This window comes from Anas acuta, chromosome 22 (assembly GCF_963932015.1).
Source record: "Anas acuta chromosome 22, bAnaAcu1.1, whole genome shotgun sequence".
Taxonomy (NCBI): Eukaryota; Metazoa; Chordata; class Aves; order Anseriformes; family Anatidae; genus Anas; species Anas acuta.
Window position 1 is genome coordinate 7,589,255 of NC_089000.1, and position 19,243 is coordinate 7,608,497.

Genomic DNA, 19,243 nt, shown 5'->3' on the forward strand with positions numbered 1-19,243 from the left:
TTCTCTGCTCCCTTGGACTACAAATTTCTACCTTGGCACTTTTAAAACAATGTTGGGAACGCCGTAAGCCGGGAGGAAGCACTGTTACATAATTGAGGATATTACCGATTCTCTAAAAAACTGGAAGTCCTTACCCAAGGACACTGCAGGAATTCTGTGCCATTAAGGCTGAGAGCCCGTGCCCCGGGCCTTGGTCAGGTTTTCCTGGTAGTTTCTGCCTGCTGTGGGATGGTGCAAGCACAGAGCAGGTCCTCAACTTGTCACAAGCAGCTGAGCACAGAAAGCAGCTCCCACCACCACAATTCATACCTCCAGACAGCTTTGACAGAGCTCCCATCAAGTGGCATCCGAAGAGAAATGCCAAATGATTATTTTCTGATAATGCCCCCAGTAGTGCATCCATTGGGACTCCATAAGGAAAAACTTCCTTCCCCTCCAGATGCTCAGCAGGCAAGACATCTGCAAGCCTTATGAATTTTACAGTCATCTGAACAGAAACACAAAGCGTAGGAACTTCCAAAGGAAGACACCAGCAGCAACACAATAAAGATCTTCATTATTTTTCCCTGACAGTTTCATGACAGAGTCCATGTAGAACATAATAAAAACATAAGGCATGTTTACTGGATGTTTTATAGTTCAATAAAACATAAATAAACAGCTTTTTAGATCAAAGCTACATAAATAAGGAAGCACTGTGTCTTCTGAGACCAAACCAATATATCACATAATCTGAAGTTGAAAGAAGCACTCCTGGTGCTCCTGTTGGACTCGGGAGGAATCTCACCTAAGAGGCAGAGTGCCTAACTCACATATGACTTCTTGTTTTACATGTGTTTTTACAAACAAGAACAAGTGAGGTGTGTGTGGGGGGTCACAGTACAACCATCTGCTCGTGAAGCCTTTTGTGATGAGATTTTTCGGTCCTATGCATGAATTAATTAAAAAAAAAAAAAAAAAAAGAGCAAACAGTAGCATTTCCAAGGGAGCTTAGGGCTGGTTTTCTGTGTCTACAGTACTGCTGCCTGGGCACTGAGTTCTTCCCAAGTGGTCAGCATCCGTCCAAGGGCTCCAGCTTTCCTTAAATTTAGTGGAAAGACTGCTGTTGAGCTCAGTCAGCTTTGGATCAGGTCCTGGCCCTTCTGAGCTGTGTGACTCACTCCAAACACCACGTTTACAGAAAGGAGGAGTTCTCTCCCAGCTTCAGGGCATGTGTCTTCCTTCCTTCTGGGAGGTGCAAACCTGAGCCTACAAGCCAAAAAATGAGCGGACTCCCAAGGTCGTCTCCCCAACATTCCTCACCTTGGTCTTGTTACGTACACGTGAATACTTGCAGCGCTGTGACTGCATGTGATGCCATCAGCCTTCCAAAATTCATGTGCAGACCAACGTCTGGCTTAGTCATCTACAAATCCAAGGCCTAATGTAGCTTGGTCACCGTCCCGATAAACCTTCTCTGTGTCAGTTCAAAAGAACAGCACACAATGTCAGATGTGGACTTTTTTATTAGGGCCATACTTCAGTTCGCGCCAGAATAAACTCAGTGCATACCTGCACACATATTCCAGGATCTTGTGTGGTTTTCTTTTTCATTCCTGCCAGAAACTGTGTGGACTATGAGTTTTAAGCATTATTGACGATCATACCTCAGCCCGTTTCCTGGTCTGCATTTTATGTTGTGTTCTTTGCATGGCTATAGGCTTTTCCAGTTATTTTGGTCCCACGTCTCCTAATATGGGGCAGTGGGAACTGAAAATACCCCAAAGAGTTCATCGTGGTATGCATCTATTGATCCAATGCCAGGCTGCTGCTGGCCACTCCTAAAAATAGTCATACATCCATTGCAGCTAGGGAACCCATTAAGGAGGACACAGCCAGAGAACAGCCTCCCACAGGGGCATCTGCACACGGGTGGGCTCACACAGCCATGAAGCAGATGTGTGGGGTGCTGGCTGCAGGGATGCTGGAGTGTCCTGCATGTAACTGAGCTGAAAACATCGCTCAGGGATCTCACCTGGGCTTGCAGTGCCAGCCTGGTGCTCACACAGCCCACAGTGACACAAGTCTGCTGCCATGGAGGTTTCTCAGCCATCTGAATGCCTCCGTGGCTGTGCTGTCAGCCTCGCCGTGGTCCAGGCTCTGCTGCAGCCTCCAGGATTCCCAGGTCACGCTAATTCAAGTGTACAAATGGAAACAGCATTTTCCTGCCTGCCTTTGTGGTGACTGTGCCCAGCACCTGAAGGCCAGGCTGTGCTTTTTCTGCCTCACACATCATCACCCTCTGCCTGAATTAACCGGCAAGCCTGGTGATGATGCGTGAGGCCAAACAGAATCCAGCCCGAGCTGCCAGGGATGCCTTGGCTCTGCAGCGCTGACAGGGCTGGAAAAAAACTACAGGCAGAACTTACAAAGTTGGATCCTGCATCACTCAACTGAGCCTGAGCCACAGGAGTGGGCTCCAGCGATGCACAGGCATTGGGGGGGATAAATTGTGGCTGCACCCCAAAACTGATGGCCAGAGGAAAGAGCCAGGCTTTGTGGCAGTGCCCTCAGTACCAGGGGAACAGGGGGGCTTCCTCACCTGCCGGCAGCCCTGTCCTTCAGCTCCTTTCCACTGCAGCATCACAGCTTGGAGCAGGACATGCAGGAGGAGGCATCCTACTCTTTGTAGTTTGCTTGGCCTCAGCCCTGCCTTGCTGAGCATCACGAGCCCCGTGCCAGGACGGTTCGCACATCCCCACGGCAGGCAGCCCTCCGGAGCACACACGGCCTCTCTGAGCAGAGAGAAGCCAGGCAGCGAGGAGCAGGGGATGCTCACACCCTCACCTTCTGCACCGGCCGGGCACACCTCCCGCATGGTGCCCACGCCGCTGCGGGCAGCCCAGGTTGTCCCCATGCGCACGCCAGGGCGGGTAACTTTATCCCAAATGTGCTTGTCTAAAAATATCTCACTTCTGTGTTTTTTGACCGTATGCCCAGGATCATGAAAATTTTTCCGTAGGAAAAAAAAAAAAAAAAAAGCGCAAAAAAAAAAAAAAAAAAAACCTTAAACCCATAACATCTTGGAATGATTTGACCACTTTCTTCTTAGGACATTCTCTCCTTTTTATAACATGATGGGGTTTCTCCTGAATTTAAAACATCAATTTGGCCTAACATGAGGGGAGTGTTCATTCTTCCAAACCATAAAGATCTGAGACTATAAACTGTTGTTTCTTAAATGCTTCACGGCAAAAGGCATTCAAAGCATAACATTAACACAAAGTTTCTCTGTAAAACAATCTGGGAAGTGTAATCTCTGTAAGAGGTTTTTTATGCACCATGGCTAATTGTTCCTGACAGTATGATTTTACATCAGGCACTTTTTGTAAATTCAACACCGTTCAGACTTTATAGCAGGTAATATTCCTTACAACTGCTAAAACCTTGACCACATCTAAATTACTGTTGCAGAATAACGTTAATTTTTGTTTTGTTAACTACAAAACACTGCGACCAAGTTCTCCACTGTCTCGCAGCTTGGACCACTGCAGACACCCTTCTGAAATGCTCCCCCAGCAGAAGTCCACCCTGAGCCAGGAGCAGCTTTTTACAGGTTTTGTGCTCATCGGAGAGCAAAGGGCGTTGCATTGGGCCAGTGCCTCCTGCAGCTGGACACCAGTGATCCCCACTAGCTTGTGGTCATCTTTGTGGCAGAGGGATGGGGGAGACCACCGACATTTCCAGCCTTTGAAGTTGAACACGACTGCTGAAAACCCAAATTCTAAAAGCATTTCAAAAGGTGAGAAGGGTTTCTTCCATGAGAGGGATGGGTTGGGAATGGAAAGATTTGCTCCTGTGGAACCTATGAGATAAAAAGATGCATAAATAAACGCTTCATGTGCTCAGCATTCAATGCAGGAACTTCTGTAATCAGAGATGCAACAAGATACAAAAACTCTGGGCTTCACTGGAGAAAATTTTAGGAAAAAAAAGAAGAAAAAAGAGAAGCAATCCCTCGTGTTGGTGTCTCTTTCACACTCTCACTCAATGGCAGAGGGAATGCCTTAATATGCCTACAACACTCATCATAATTACATTAATGTTTAAAAAAACGTTACATAATGCACAGTCACTTTCTGAGTATTTGTTACAAGCAATTCTTCAAACCTACAGAACGCCATGTGGAGAAGGTTGGTCCTTCCCTGGCAAAACCCTCATATGGCACCACTCGAGGACATGGGGACTAGCACCACGAGAGCTCTTTCTTCTGCTCTGAAGGTGATGGGTTTTTACCACATCTCTAACCATTGCCATACTGTTCTGCATCAACTTTATTCTCATCCATATCCTAGAGGTCAGCTTAGACAGGAACTGGGACTGTGGTCCAGCCTACTTTGCCAGGCTGAATTACCTGTACATTAGCTCTGATTCATATGCACATATACACGTGAAAAAGAACTCCTTTCGTCCAACTCACTATACCTTATAAAATATGGGTTATAAAAACTTTATGGAGCCTGTTCCTCCAAGGGGCTCATTCCAAAGCGCAGTACGCAAGGCCCAACTCTTTTATAGCATGGCAGAGAAAGGGCTTAGTCTATGCAGAGCACCTCCCATGGATCAGAAACAGGATCGGGCCTCCAAGCAGACCACACAGCCTTGACCAGGTTGCTTCAGGGGCAGCAAATGAATTTGTGTCTGAAGCAAGCTGACAAGTAATGAAACACTAGTCCTTTCTACCAGGAATTCCTCCGCACCCCACCTATGCTCCATCCCACCACAGAAGTGGAAAAGAAGGTGGCGTGCATAGAGCAGGGGCCTTCCACAAGAGGCACCCAGAGCAGTGCCATTTCCAGAAGTGCGCCCAACCTTCAGCAGTCCTTGCTACAGGCAAAGGTGTCTCCAAGGTCTTTGTCTCAAGTGGCTTCGCTCAGATCTGATGCACTCACAGCTAGTAACTAAGCTGCAGAGCATCACTGGGAGTAGAAGGACAGCCCCTCTCTGGAAGGGAGAATTGGGCTTCCAAGGATGATGACCTTGATCTGTCAGAGGCATCCCGCTGTCCTCCCTGCTTGGAAGTTTGGTGTCAGCTTTGTTAGCCATTGACCATTACTTCCCCTCGGAGATCTAACAAATAGGAGCCAGCAGGTGTTTTTACAGATGCAGCTGCTTCTAAAATGCCACCAATCGATTATGAAATTCTTTGAAAATCTCTAGTGCAAGTTGAAGTCTGTATTAAAGACTCATTACTGACTTATGTCTTGGGGTTATTCCGGGATAACTAAGGCATTTATTTCTTTACAGATTAGATTTGGGTCCTATTCTGCAGGCAAACCAGTTCTAACTAGCAAATCTCCTCCAGCATATGATTTAATCCCTCTGCTTTTCATGTGACTCCAGCTTACACGTGACTTTGCTGAGGGAGGCTGTGCATAGGCACAAAATATTTCAAACTGTGATCTGTGGCAAAAGAAGAGAAGGCCAGCCTTCCTCCTCAAGCTCACCTTTCTGTGGTACCCATAAACAGAAGGCAATCTCACAGTGCAGTCTTCAGGATAACACCACGGACAAGTTACAGGGAGTCGCAGGTGCTGCTGCATTAATGTGCTGTTCTAGTGTCTTTCTCTACATGTTTAAGTATTACAGAGACTCTCATGCTATATCGAGCTTTACTTTTATCATTCCCAAACCAGGTTCTTAATTTAGGGAACCTGGACAAGTTCTCCCTCAGATTTATTTTACACTTGTTCAGCAAATCGGTTTTCTTGGTGTGTAGCTGAATTATTCATTATCCTTTTTTTCCTAGGACGGAGAAGTTATTAAAAGGTTTCTTTCTTGTATAAAGCATTTTCATGTTTGAGTATTAATTTTTAAAATCTGCTGTAAATCCACCGTACTTTACAGTTGTTTGCCTTGCCTTTTTTAAATTTATCATTAAAGCTTGTGAGAATGCATGCACGCACATGTACATAAGCCTATCCCAATAGATGCCCACATACTCAGTCCTTATCTTGCTAGTCTGATACTTGCTCCCCTTCCAGCCTACATCCCAGCAGAGAAAAGCACCAACACGTGCATTGTGTGCCTGCCTGCACACATTCGTTCAGACCTATTTTTGTTCAGAAACACACCTGCAAGTCTGCTAAGCTGATGGTGGACACGAAATCTCTGCAATGTAGGCAATGAAACCAATGCTCAGTCCTCTGCAAGGCAGCATGCAAGTGTCCTGTTCCTCCTAGCTGCTCCTTCTGCCCTGCGTGCCCCCCTCGGCTGGGGAACGGGGTATTTAAAAGTTCCAGCAGCTCCATGAGGTCACTGCAGCTACAGAAAGCTGTAAAATCTGCCTGGGTTGATGGTTCAAGCAGCCACAGGTCTTTTTCATTACCGAACAGATATAACCCTATGAAATTATTATAATAATAACATCATTTATTTCAACAGGGCTGAAGGAAAAAAGCTTTATGATGGTGTTTTATATGCAACATGTGCACTATAAATATTTCCATAAAAACATGTATTAAAATATAAAGTTGGCAAAAAGAAATCAAAAGTCAGGGAAAAAAAAAATCCAGTTAAACAAGCATTAAACCATAAGCCATGGAATAGTGAATAATGAGACCCTGCCAGTCATGGCAACAGGCCTTTCTTTCTTCAGTTTCAGCGACTTCCAAACACAAAGGCATGGCCCAGCTAGCCATGGAGAAAGCCCTTGATAGCCTCACGTGCTATGCTTCTCCAGGCTGTCTCTCTCCTTACCACTGTGAAACTATTCTTTTCTTTCCTCAGCTGCAATTGCCCTTCACACGGTACCTGTTCCAAAGCTGAAGGAAATACTCCTCCTCTCTGCTCTGCGTTAGGCGAGGCGGCTGTACCTGTATCTCTGCGCTCCCTCTCCCTCCTACAAAACACAAGGGGCACAGCAATGAGTCCCTTCCAGCTCCAATCACAACAAAGGTACGCAAAGTCGTGTATCTTTTGCTGGCTACATATAAGGAGCTCTCAGGTACCAGAAACCAGGGCTGAGGACTTCCAGAGTAACTGGAGCACCTGGCTGCTAGGCTGCCACCACCCAGCAGGCACTGTTTGCACTAACGAGCACCCTCACAACAAAATCCCATTTCCCAGGCCAATTCTGCTGTAATATTTCTTCCCCAAGCTAACTTGTCAGCTTGGTTTGTCTACAAATACGTTCACACTTGGAAATACCTCCCTTCTGCGAGCACCGATCCATTAAACATGCATCTCTCTGCTTTCCCCATCTTGCTCTCTGCACATAAAATAAGTTCTTTTCTTTTGTCCTCAGTAAATGCCTATTCCACGTTTTTGCATGTTTTAAATATTCACGCATATGAAAGAAGCTGTAAAAACACTGCGTGGCTTATTTATTATTTAGTGTACACACTTTTTCCTGCAGAATACCAAAATAAAAAAACATTTTAGTCTCCTTTTTTCTTTTTCTTTGTATTTTATTTCCATTAGTCTGCTCGTTAAAGTTTAAAAAGTGCTTTGTTTCTTGACAGTTGGGATTTATGTGTCTTTCTGCCAGGGAATGTATTTGTACCTGCTGACACGATGGCAGAGGTGGGGGGAGATGCTGCGGGAGCTCTTGGCTTGTCGTGTCAGGGTCCGCGCTGCCACGGCTGCTGGAGGGGCTCAGAGAGCGCGAGCTTGTGCTGACCCCAGACTTTGAGAGAGCTCCGAGTTCAGATATGAAGCCGACAGCTATTAAAGGATTAACAGAAAGGCATTTTAGTGCTGACAATAAAATCTCTGGGGCAAATATTGCCACATGTCAATCTTTCTGCAGCAGTCACCACATTCATATATTTTAAGGCCAGCTCAAAAAGACGGCTTAGGATGACCTCTTGAACAGCACAACCCCAAGAACATCATGCATCACACAAAAATATCTCCAACAAACCCGTAACAACTGTCTGAGTTGCGGCATCTCTTCTGGAACATCAGTTTTGATGTAAAGGCTGCAACAGATGGAAATCCACTGTGTCGCTCAGGAGGTGGCTCCAGTGGTAAATCACCTTCAATCCAAGTTATGTGCACTCTGCTTTCTGTTATAGTGGCACTGCTGTAGCAGCCCACAATTATCTCATTCACTCCAGAAATTACTTGTACAGAACAGCCCTGTACGGTTGGAGCCGAATCTGGCATCAGAGAGCGGTCCTTAAGTTTTTCAAGTGTTCACTCTGCAGCAAGAACCTAATAACCTCTAAAGCAAGTCGGAACAGTGCCACTGAAACACAGTTGGAGAAAGAGTTTTTCCGTGTATCTGTACAGCAGACGGAGTAGTGCAAGCTACCCCGTGTCACCATCACCAGTGTGTTTCAGCCCTGACCCAAGGAGACCACCCGTGGGGGCGAGGCGCGGGCTCTGGCTCCGTGGCACCTTCCCAGCTCGCCCCGGTGCTCGCGCTGCTAGCGGCGCGGCCAGCTGGGATGCTCGTTTCAGCAGCTTGGGCATCTTTCCATTAGGAACTGGATTGAAACCAAGAACTCTTTTCATATAGGTCACTCAGCAGACATAACTACCAACCTGGTCTGGATTCAAATGACTGTCCCGGTGTGAAAAGACCTGGATCTTGTAACCGGTGCCATTAAAAAGTGACTGTGGTGGTTTTTTGGTGTTGTTTTTTTTTTTTTTTTTTTTTTTGAAGTTCATTGCTCCTGGAATCAGATGGCATGTTCCGTGGGACAGGCTTTAGGGCTCCAATGATACATGGTGAAAGGCATTTAGGAAAAAAGATAGGCAATAGAGCTAGTTCCTAGCATATTTATACACTATTTTATAACACGGGAGTTCCACAGCACGTTGTAAAGCACCTAGTACCTTAGAGGTGCTATGCAAACACTACACTTTTATGTATTGCGGAATATAATCTTGTCTTGGCAGGGAGCTATACTGGGTGAGTTAAAATACACGTATAGTACGTTCTTCAGGCTGCTAGCACTATTCACACCCACAGAATTTCAATATAATTTCTGTGCCAGATTTTGTAGTTTACACATATTTGTGCACACACAGTACACAACCATAAAGATTAAAACCCAACCTGCTCTTCCACAAAGAAAATAAGTATTTTTCCTCGCTTACCTGATAAAAAGGAGTATGATCATGTCAGGCAGTTCACTTGTACTGATATGAAACCAATCTGAGTGGCTAAATCGTGACTTTACAGACTTCACTGACTTGAAGATGGTCTTATTAAATGCACCCAAAATGAAGGAGAATTTTTCTGTGGCCACATCCTGTTTTCAAAGAACAACAGGCATTGTCAGGGAGATATCCCTCACTTTTGACTTTCTAATTTGCCTTGAGCTATTGATGACAGGAATTTTCAGGAGTCTCCACACTAACACATTGTTCCCAAACCATGGCAGAACACTTTGCATTGTTAAATGTTAATGGCAATCATGTCACTGATTACTTAGGGACCATATAATTATGTATTTAATTAATGCATAGGGATTTTTAGAAGGATGTCAGGAGCTCTGGGTACTGCTGCTGCCAGTGACCTCCTGTGTGTTCCTCAAAATCCCCAAAACCCTCTGCGCTGCTCCAGGCTCCCACCCACAGGTGGGAAAATCAACTTTTTCAATATAACCTTGTAACTAAGGTATCCCATTGAATCTACACAGATCAAAGCATTTGTAAGTGACTGTGGCCCAAGCCTAGCAGGGCTGAAGCTCCCCTTTGGTCCTCAGTTTATTAGCTAAGAAGCACAGATAACAGCCTGCCACCCCGCTGCCTGCTATTAGGATTGTAAACTCAGGGATTGTTTCTAATTATGGGTTTATAGTGGTCAAGTCAGTAAGTGTAATAATAATGAAGTGCTTCCTAGTTCTCTATGCAAACATGCTAAAATATTGCTCTGAGTGCATGTATGTGCACGAGTGTGTGCCCCTGAGTGTGGTTTTGAGCATTAAATGCTATAAAGGGAAGGAAGGACAGCATAAAGCTAGAAGACAGAAAGAACAGAGAAACACAAAGAACAGGATTCTGGAACATTTCAGTATCCTGTTGACTCATAAGATTGGAGCAGACAGGTACAGCCCAAAGACAGCGTGAGCTAAATGTGGGCCAAGCTCTAACACACAGCAGGAATGTCTAATTTTAGTCTGTCCAGTTTTGGCAATGTCACCTTTAATTGCATGGCTCATTTGAATTGTAAAACACCTTTAAAAGCTAACTAGTAAAAGGAAATAGGCCATATTTTCTAGAGTAACCGTCATATTCAATTTTAACTGTGACGAAATCGGTTTTAAGCACTTTATGTACATTATGACTTCAGTTATCAGGGAGAAAACACGGCCTGCAAACACACATGCAGATGTTTCAGTCCTTTAATTGAGCCTGCATTCAGATCTCTTTGGGGCAGTGCTTCTACAAACTTCTTTACGTGACCCGCAGCGTACAGCCTGTTCCCAGCTAGCAAGGGGCAGATTTTTGTGCGTGGCAGTGAACTGAATTTCAGATTTGCACACGCAGGACTTCTTGTGCTCTGTTCGCTCAGAGTACCAGCCCAATTACACCTGCTCCAGTACCCACAAGCAAGGCTGCGTTTGCAGGGCATGGGGCATATGGAACAGCCGTGTTGCAGGGAGCTGCATCCTCTATGAGTCTCATTTTCAAAAAGCCAGGCCTCAAAAGGTACAAAACCATGTTGTGCTGTCAAAAATCTGGATACTAAGTAAAAACAAATTAGTGACTAGATTGTTGTGAGAGTTTAGGATTTGAGGATTTAGAAAAGAAAACAAAAACAACTGTCTTAGTGGAAAAGATGATTTTCTGAAACCCTGGGCTGAAGCTAACAAACATTTTTTCATCAGCTTCAGACAGGATTGTATCCCACATTGAATACACAAAGCAATTTTCAAAATCTGTGGTTTTGTGAATGAAACCCAAGTAGGCACCCAGTGACACCTCTGAACGTGCACGAGAAGACATTCGCAGCAAGCTGCTCGCGGTCAGCAGAAGGAGGAAAAATGCTGGGAAGTGCATTTGAATAACACTCACAGTTCTGAAATAATTAGCTGCCATCCTGGAAGCACAGCTGCGAGGACCAGGCTACTTTGTTATGACTTCCAGTCCTGATTAGGCAGCCCCCAGTTCAGAGCTGGTTCCCTGCAAGCACCCCCTGGTTCTGCACAAGATGGGCTATGGTCAGAGAGCTGCAATTGCAGGAAAAGTGCTGTGCAGCTTTTGCAAGAGAAAAATCCTGCTGAGCAGATGATGGAGGTGAATATTTAAGGACTTTGCCACTAGCATAACCTGTGCTGCCACCTGAAACACACTTGACAAAGAGTGCTTTTCTGTTGCTCCTGATTGTGCTGCACACATAAACTATCAAATCTTCCTGTAGAAATAGCTCTCTGCCTCCCTCTAGAGAGATTTGTGTGGCAGTCACTCCCGTAAAGCTGCATTTTCCTGCTTTTGTTAGCGTGCAGTCAATGGGCTTTCAACTTGCTCTTTAGGTCTGCCTAAAGCAAAATTAAACCACCAGCTCCTAACTAAGGGGGACAAGAGCACAGCAGCTGAGCTCTTCTGTCTTGTTCGGGCCCATACATGCCACGAGATGGCTTCTCCACGGGCAAACCTCACGTGCTCACCAGAGGCCCAGCACAGTTCAGCCAAATCCCTGCCACAGCCATGCAGCAAACAACATCTGCCTGTTGGTACTGGGGATTTAACTCTGCCCATTAGCAGCTATCCCACTTCCTCAACTGTATTTCATTACCCGGTGTTACACTCAGGTGTTTTCTCTCCATTCCGGGTGCTCGTTGCCTTGCCACCTGAGGCCTGCTGCTCTGCAGGCTGAGCGTGGAAGCAGCCCCACATTTGTGCCTTCGGAGTGCTCCCTGTGACTGGCTCAATGTGCAAGTTTCAAACTGTGATGACTGTGATTGTTCATGCTAACAGGTGGCTTTTACAGAATAGAATAGAGAAGGTAGAGAGTACCTCAGCGCAGTGAAGAAGGGCAGAGTGCTGACAGGCACAGGAACCGCTCCCCTGGCAGTCGCTCTCCCACTCCAGTTAGCTTGGGACTGAAAATACAGGCACTGCTCTGCCAAGCAACTGCCTGTCCAGGTTGTAATTGGGGCAGTTAGCCAGCATTTCTGTAAATTTCAAAGGTGAGAAGTCCTCTCTGAGCTGGAGAGTGCAATGGAGACTGAAGCTCCTCGCAGGGCCCTCGTGCGGTGCTGGAAAAGGTCGAGCAGGAGAGCCCATGGCAGCAATGTCCCACTGGGAAAATGCCAAGGTCGGGTGTCCCTCCTCCGAAACCTGCAAGACAAACAACAACAGGAAGCATTCCCTGTCCTGGGTTCAGGCTTGGCAAAGCCCTTGCAATGAGGAAGATGAGGAGGAGGTGGGGGGGGGGGGGGGGGGCAGGGGCTCGTCCCCTGGGCCCTTCTTGCTGCTGTGGCACCGTGGTGCCCACCTGGTGAACACAGTGGGAGGCCAAGGGCTTTGCTCTGCCCCAAAGCAGATTGTTAATGACCTCATGTTGAAACCTAAATGGTCAGAGGAGAAATCCATGCCAGTGATGGCCCATAAAAATCTGGGACCAATTTAACAACAAGGTACAGAGAAAAAGGAGCGAGTTTCCCAGGTCAGCCTCCTGCCCATGTGTCAGCAGAAGCTGTTGCGATTTATTTGGCACACGCGTGCTGGGGTGTGCATGAGTGTCAGTGGGGCACGGCCCGCGAGCCAGGCAGGAGGACCACAGCAGCCGTGGTCCATCCAGGAGACAAGGTCTCCAGGACCACCTAGAAGAAAAGACTTTGCGCAGCTGGAATTGGCAGCTAATATTTTCCTTGGGGCTCACATCTCTCTGATGTTTAAAATCGAGGCCAGGCTTGTGTTCCTGTGTGTGAGACATGGGTGTTTACGGGAAGGATGGTAAAATGATCCTGCGGTTGCATGTGGAAAGGCATTTTGGGGCCTTCTTGGCTTACACAGGTACCATGGTAGGTTATCCTGGAGTGTGTTTCTGATAGCATGTGGCAGTGCTGGAATGGGCAGGGGTTCATCAAACTCAAAACACTTTTTTTCCCCGTTATTCCAGAAGAGAGGCCCAGGAGGTGCACTGTCTGCGTGTCTGCTGTCTACCCTTGTCTGCACTCCGTCCCCAAAAGGACGTGTAACCAAAAACATCCCCTCTGCTTGTCCTGGCTTCACAGCGTGCTTACAGGCTCACCTAATTTTAGTCTTCAGAACTCTCCAATGAACTCAGTAGACCTACTTACACATAAAGTTTATGCCTGTATCTATACTTTACAAATGCCTCTTGAATGCATTTCTTATTAGGAATAATTGTTCCAATAATTTTAATAATCAATTCCTGGCCTGGGGCTTTCTTAAGTATTTTTGTCGGTTTTGAGGATCCTTCATACTCAAAATCCAAAGTCTTCTCCTGAGACATACAAGTCACTTTTATCCTCCTGTCATATATCACTTCCTTTCTGAGGTGCCCAGAACTTGATGCAAGATCTTAGGTGGACTAAATTCTATTCTTTCCCCTTAAGCCTAATGAGTCATTAAAAAAGGCAAGTGGGAAATAGCTAGGCAATTAAAATACAGAATACGGAGAAAAAAAATTAAAGTAATGCATCCTTGGACTGTAATTTAGAGAATTTATTAGTCATAAAACCTTGATGAGTTATTCTTATGACAAAACCTGTAATAAGAAGGAAAAAAATGATAAAAATACCAAACACATTTGTACGACAGCAATTGTAACAAGTATGGGAAATGACAGAACCCTCCTTTGGAAGGATTTGGCTTCATAATTACAATCACATGGATATCTTTTAATGTCATTGTTTGGGTAATTTATTGTTAATTTTGTCTTGGAACCTTTTTCGCTTAAACTTACTTGCATTTTATCTTTCAAAAATAAACACGGCCCTTGTCTTCTCTGAAGCGAACTGCTGGGAGTTGTGCAACCAAGTTCCATAAGAAAACCAGAAGGTAATGCAATGAGCCTGCCGCTAAGCTCTGGAGCATTCCCTCTCTGTGGATGAGGTTTGCAGAGGTCTACAAATGTGATTTATTTTTGGGTGGGACCCCACAAAATTTAGCAATTTCACATATATGGGAAGGGCACTGCAACGGTGTCTAAACAAAAGCAGGCAGATGGCCGGTGTGAGTCACTGTGAAAATAAATAACTGGGGTTCATCCAGCAAAGGAAAACTCTCCCATTCAATTACATTCCCGTGGGCAGCAGTGGGCTGCAGGATCAGACCTGTGAGTGCTGAGGACAGATTCACACAGCAGCAGCAATGCCTCGGCACACAGCGTGCCACCCTGCTGCCCCAGCCAGGCGGTGAGCATGGCGCTGGGCAGGCAGCTGGGGCTGGGGCTGCAAGCACTGGTACGACGGTCACACCACAGTGCAGCCTGACAAATTCCAAGCTTTACTTCGATTCCTTGATGGCGGTGCCCTCCTAGGCTTAGGTGTTGTGTTACAAGCCTGCACAAGAGAGAAGGGGCCGTGGCCGAGACGAGGGCAGGAGCAGGGACAGCCCTGGGAAGGACTTGCAGCTCCTTTGTACAGTATCTGGGGATACTTCATCTGAAACGCCGCAGGAAGCAGGAAAAGAAAGATTTGAATTAGAGCCTGCAGATTGAATTTCAGAATTAGAAACCAGATCCTCCTGAAATCCCACCTGCAAACAAACTCCGAGCACCGCCAGTTCTGGGACTAAGATTTAATGTATCACTTTTACCTAAACCACTGCCCCGTCTGCATTTCCTCCCCATTACATTTCGTTATGCATCTCCCCAGGAGACAGACTCGGTGTCTGATCCATGTTTCAGCAGCGAACGGTCCACAGGCAAACAAAAAATAGCGAGCAATAAAGAGAGGGACCTGCAGCAGCGGGTAGTCAATAATACATGCTGCCGCTTCGCCCGGCTAAGTGACAGTGTGTCTCCATTGCGTGTGTCAAGGCTCATTTCATTTCCCAAGCAGCTAGTGTCCTGACAGGCGGGTGAGTAACACCTATGTGGTACTTGATGTATTTAATGGGTGTCTATGAGCTGGTGGGAGCTGGGGTCCTCCCAGAACCATATGATCTCTGCCAGAAATAAACATCCGTTGGAATGGAAGGGCTCTGATAGGCACAATCTGTTAGCACCAAATTGAACTGTCACCCTTGTGTGTCACGTTCATTTGGCTGATTAAGGAGATATTAATCTACTCTCATTGTTACAGTATCTGTCATCCTGGGGGAAAACAACAACAACAAAACAAAACAACAAAAACCAAACAAGGATATGCAGGCAGCTTTTCTGGATGTACATGCACGGAGAGGGGAGAGAAGAGGTGTGCAGAATACAAATGAAACTCGGATCTGCTACAAATACTGAACCAACTCCATCTGACTACAGAGGCATGTGTAGAGCAAACAGCAGGGCCCGCATCAGGGCTGGTTGCCCCTCAGAGGCAGCGGGATGAATTCTGTATGGTCAAATTTTGTCCCCTCGGAATACAAACATATTTAGCCATCTGTAAAATGGGCACGATAAGGTGTGACGAGAAAGTGTTTCTGATACCGTGTTTCTTTGTTTCAGGAGTCAACATCAAACACCTTTGTTGCTATCTTTGCTAAAGGAATGTAAAGACACCATTTATTTTTGCTGAGTGGCTTAAAAGCCGGAAGCTTTTAAAATGGTGAACAAGCCTTGCATAAAAGCCTTTTTTGTTCCTCAAATGCCAGGACGTGTTTCTGAAATGTGTGGCACTGAATGCACGTAAGCTTACCCAAAGCAAACCTACCAGTCAAGGAGCAACTCTGAAAGAACCTCAGCTTTTTGGCCAATCCTTCTCCAGCCTCTTTGCACCTTTCTTGCCTGTTTGCCTGCGTTTCCCCCACCGAAGCAACGTCCGCACCCTGCTCTCAGCACCATCCTTTCCACCCTTGTTACCAGCAGCGACTACTCAGGGATACTCAAACCAAGGCTGCCAGGAGTGCCCAGCACCAACGCTGAAATAAATGCTGAAGGAACACTGATGTTTGGCCTGCCAGACCAACAACTGGGCCAGCTGAGGAGGCTCTGGTTATACTGGATAAGACTCTGGCTCTGGTTATACTGGATAAGAGGACTTACTGCGACCATGAGAGCTAGGCTACAGTTTTGGAAGTCAAGGTCAGACTCCAGAACAGTTGAAGATGCCGTATCTGCTATGAAATAGCAGTGCACTGAATGTGGTCTGTGGGTTGAGAAGAGATTCCTCCAGTTCAGGGTAATTAGGAACACTGTTGTTGACTTAGAGCAGCACGGAGTTAATGAGAGTGAACACTGCCTACAGATCTCCCCAGAGAAAATTGTGCAGGAACAAGCTGAGCAGCTCTAGCGTTTGTGGGTACAACCTCCACTGTCTTCCACTTGAAACTCTAGTAAATAAATTAAACTTTGGGGCGGTTTCAGATGGAGGTAGTTCAGGATACCGATGCCATTGCTGGTTAGCAGAATCCCTTAATGAGAGGCAGACTGCCACAGCTTTTATTTAAGAGCACAGCTGCCACTAAAACAAGATTTTAATGAATATGCACACACACAAAATCTCGTCTGCATAGGTTCTTACTCATTTTTGTTCTGGGAACATTAATACAACCTGAAAAGCTCAAGAATACATCATTAAAAATAAGCTGCTAGTTCTACACTTTCTTGGATGAGAAAATGTATGCTAAGCCCCTCCACCCCCCCTTACTTTTGCAACAGTCCTCATAGTTTATGTTTGAATCGATAACTATTTTAATATGGGGAGTTTAGAAAAGTTTGATTCAAATTCCTCTGACACAGTTCCATCAACATCCAGTTATAGAGCCATTCTGCATATGACTCATTAAATATTTAAAAGATTCCTATTATTGAATTAACTATTTATTGATTTATAATTTAAAAGATTTATGCTTGGCCATTAAAAAAAATTCCAAGCTGACTTTCACTTAAAGAGATGTCAGGTGCCATTTGCTGCTAGTGAATGTCTAATGTACCCTTTTCACCCCTAGAGTGAAGAAAGGACAATTACTCAAGGACCTCTGGTTCAATATTCATACTGTTTAGATGCTGAGGTCTGTGGTTGCTTTTTTTTCCTGCGGCATTAGGTCATGCTCAGCAGCGTCTATCCATCCCACAAAATCTGCGCCTCCGTGGAAATGCACAGCTTGTAGTTTCTCTCCTGTTACATTTATTGATTTGCATCCCGGATGAATTTTGCAACCTTTATGAGGCTTGCTGATTATATTCTTGTTGCACTGATGTTCTTACTGAGGTCAGAAATGCGAAAGGATAAACACACTGACACATGCATGCACATACGCACACAGCTGATCCTTCTCGTCTGTCACCAGGAACTGGTTCAACAAAGCTTTCCAGATTGGGATCCATGCCCCTGGAAATTAACAGGCCTTTCCAAAATTAAGGATGGGCTTAAGAGTGCTGCTGAATCAGGACCACAGAAATCAAAATATACTCTGAGCACTGTAGCATTAATTCCCAGCTTTAAGTCCAAGAGTTATCAGGCTATTGCTTTGGTCTTTCTGTAAGGAGCTGGAGTAAAAAATACTTATATATTGCCTTTATTTAGCACCTTTAATCTGGGCCTCAGAAAATGCTTTACCAACATTAATTATTTAAATCTGGAAGAGCCCCCGAGGGGTGCCTATTATTATAATACTCCTTTTACAAATGAGTAAACTGATGCACAGGAAGGTTAAGTGACTCACTGAAGGCCACACAAAGAGTCCACCCCAGAGCCAGCTATAGCCTTTCAAAGAGAAGGAAAAAAGGGATAAAGCAGAATAAATGTACTGTCTGCCCTAACTGTACAAGCTCAAGATATTTCCAAATACAGACAGGACTACTTGGTCTAAAGGAGGAAAAAAAAAAAAAAAAGGAAAACAAAACATGGGAATGACTTTTTTTCTGTACACAGCTAGTAAGGGTCTGCTTCAGATAATGATCTCTCACTGTTTGTTTTACTTTTGACTTTGGGGACCTAAGTTTTAGTGATACACATTTTTCTACAACCCATTCTTGGCTCTCTGTCAAAACCACACAGAGTAATTAGCACAGGTCTGTCAGGCAAAACTAGAGCATTGCGCTGTAGAAATGTTGCTCCAGTTTCTCCAATCTGTGAATAATACATACAGATTTCTATGAATTGAGAAGACCGCTTGCTCTAAATGGTAACAAGTCAGTCTGCCAGATAACTTCCCTAATGGTATTGCCGTGGGTTAGGGATTAACCCTAGGAAAATAATTTTTGAAACATCAGACACAAAACTGTAATAAGCTGAGTTAGAATTGAGGTCAGCTCAAAGGAAAAAAGGTAAGGCTCAGAGTAGTGAGCAGCATGCTTATTCACTACCAGCGAAACCTAGATCCCGAGCAGGGGGTTGGAGCTGTTCACAGAACAGCTTTGCAAGTCTTTCCTCTTCTGACCCCCTCGGAAAATGTCAGTGCATTCATTTTACGCACTGCCATCCCCACTGGGGAGGAGGTTTGCTCTGGAGCTGCTGTGCAGGCTGTGTGGGACAGGGCCTGGCAGGGCTGGGATGCTGTGACCTGGCTTCCAGCAGAGCAGCCCTCACCTGGTGCCCAGCATGATCCGAAAAAGCGTGAGCAGGCGGCTCTGCTTTGAGTACAGGAAGGGATGAAGATTCGCCCCTCCAGGGACGGCGCTGACAGACAGGCTCCTGATCGGCTGTGTCACCTGTAATGGACTGGAAACTGAAAAGCCCACAACAAGGAGGCAAAACGAGCGTCTGCCTCTCTGCAGAGCAGGACCTCTCAGGCACAGATAAACCACCTGCCCTGCCAGCCCCGATTAGGAGCTGCATGCTCACAACTTGTTGGCTGCCCAAGGCAGGAGAACACACAGCCCTTGCCCTCGGCAACATCCCCAGTACCTCGTCTTGCAGAGCTGTGCATCGAGTGGGCCAACGAATCCACCACGGGGCAGTGACAGCTCTCAGACACGGCTGATACACTGCTACAGACAGAGCCATGGGCCGTTCCGCTGTCTGTGCAGATTTCAGATGCTTCTTGAGACTTTTCTGACAAACCTGATTCAATCAGGAAAACAGCTTTTCAGATGAAGGCTCCTGAGCTGCGGGCAGGTGCCGGTGATGCGCAGACAATTTCATTGCTGTCCTTACCCCTCAAGGAACGCCATCCCCAAAGGCAAGTGCTTCCTCGTGCTCGCAGGCTATGCTTGACCTAGGATCCAGAAGTTGCT

At 45.8% G+C, this 19,243-nt stretch overlaps 3 long non-coding RNA genes across 6 annotated transcripts in view; 1 reads left to right on the forward strand and 2 right to left on the reverse strand.

Moving 5' to 3' along the window:
* Window positions 1-6,443: 6,443 nt before the first annotated feature.
* Window positions 6,444-11,647, reverse strand: LOC137843368 (uncharacterized). The gene is made up of 4 exons (XR_011089470.1): window positions 11,011-11,647; window positions 9,088-9,242; window positions 7,544-7,704; window positions 6,444-6,880 (listed from the first exon to the last, which is right to left on the reverse strand). It is a non-coding gene; the product is annotated as an uncharacterized lncRNA (long non-coding RNA).
* An 83-nt stretch (window positions 11,648-11,730) lies between these two features.
* On the forward strand, window positions 11,731-13,922 carry LOC137843369 (uncharacterized). The gene is made up of 2 exons (XR_011089471.1): window positions 11,731-12,253; window positions 13,061-13,922. It is a non-coding gene; the product is annotated as an uncharacterized lncRNA (long non-coding RNA).
* Window positions 13,634-19,243, reverse strand: part of LOC137843366 (uncharacterized) — a 109,087-nt gene continuing 103,477 nt past the window's right edge. For 2 of the 4 annotated variants that reach the window (XR_011089465.1, XR_011089464.1), the window contains one exon: window positions 13,634-19,241. This is a non-coding gene — a long non-coding RNA (uncharacterized lncRNA). The remainder of the gene's footprint in view (window positions 19,242-19,243) is intronic. The other 2 variants (XR_011089466.1, XR_011089468.1) reach the window with 2 other exon arrangements.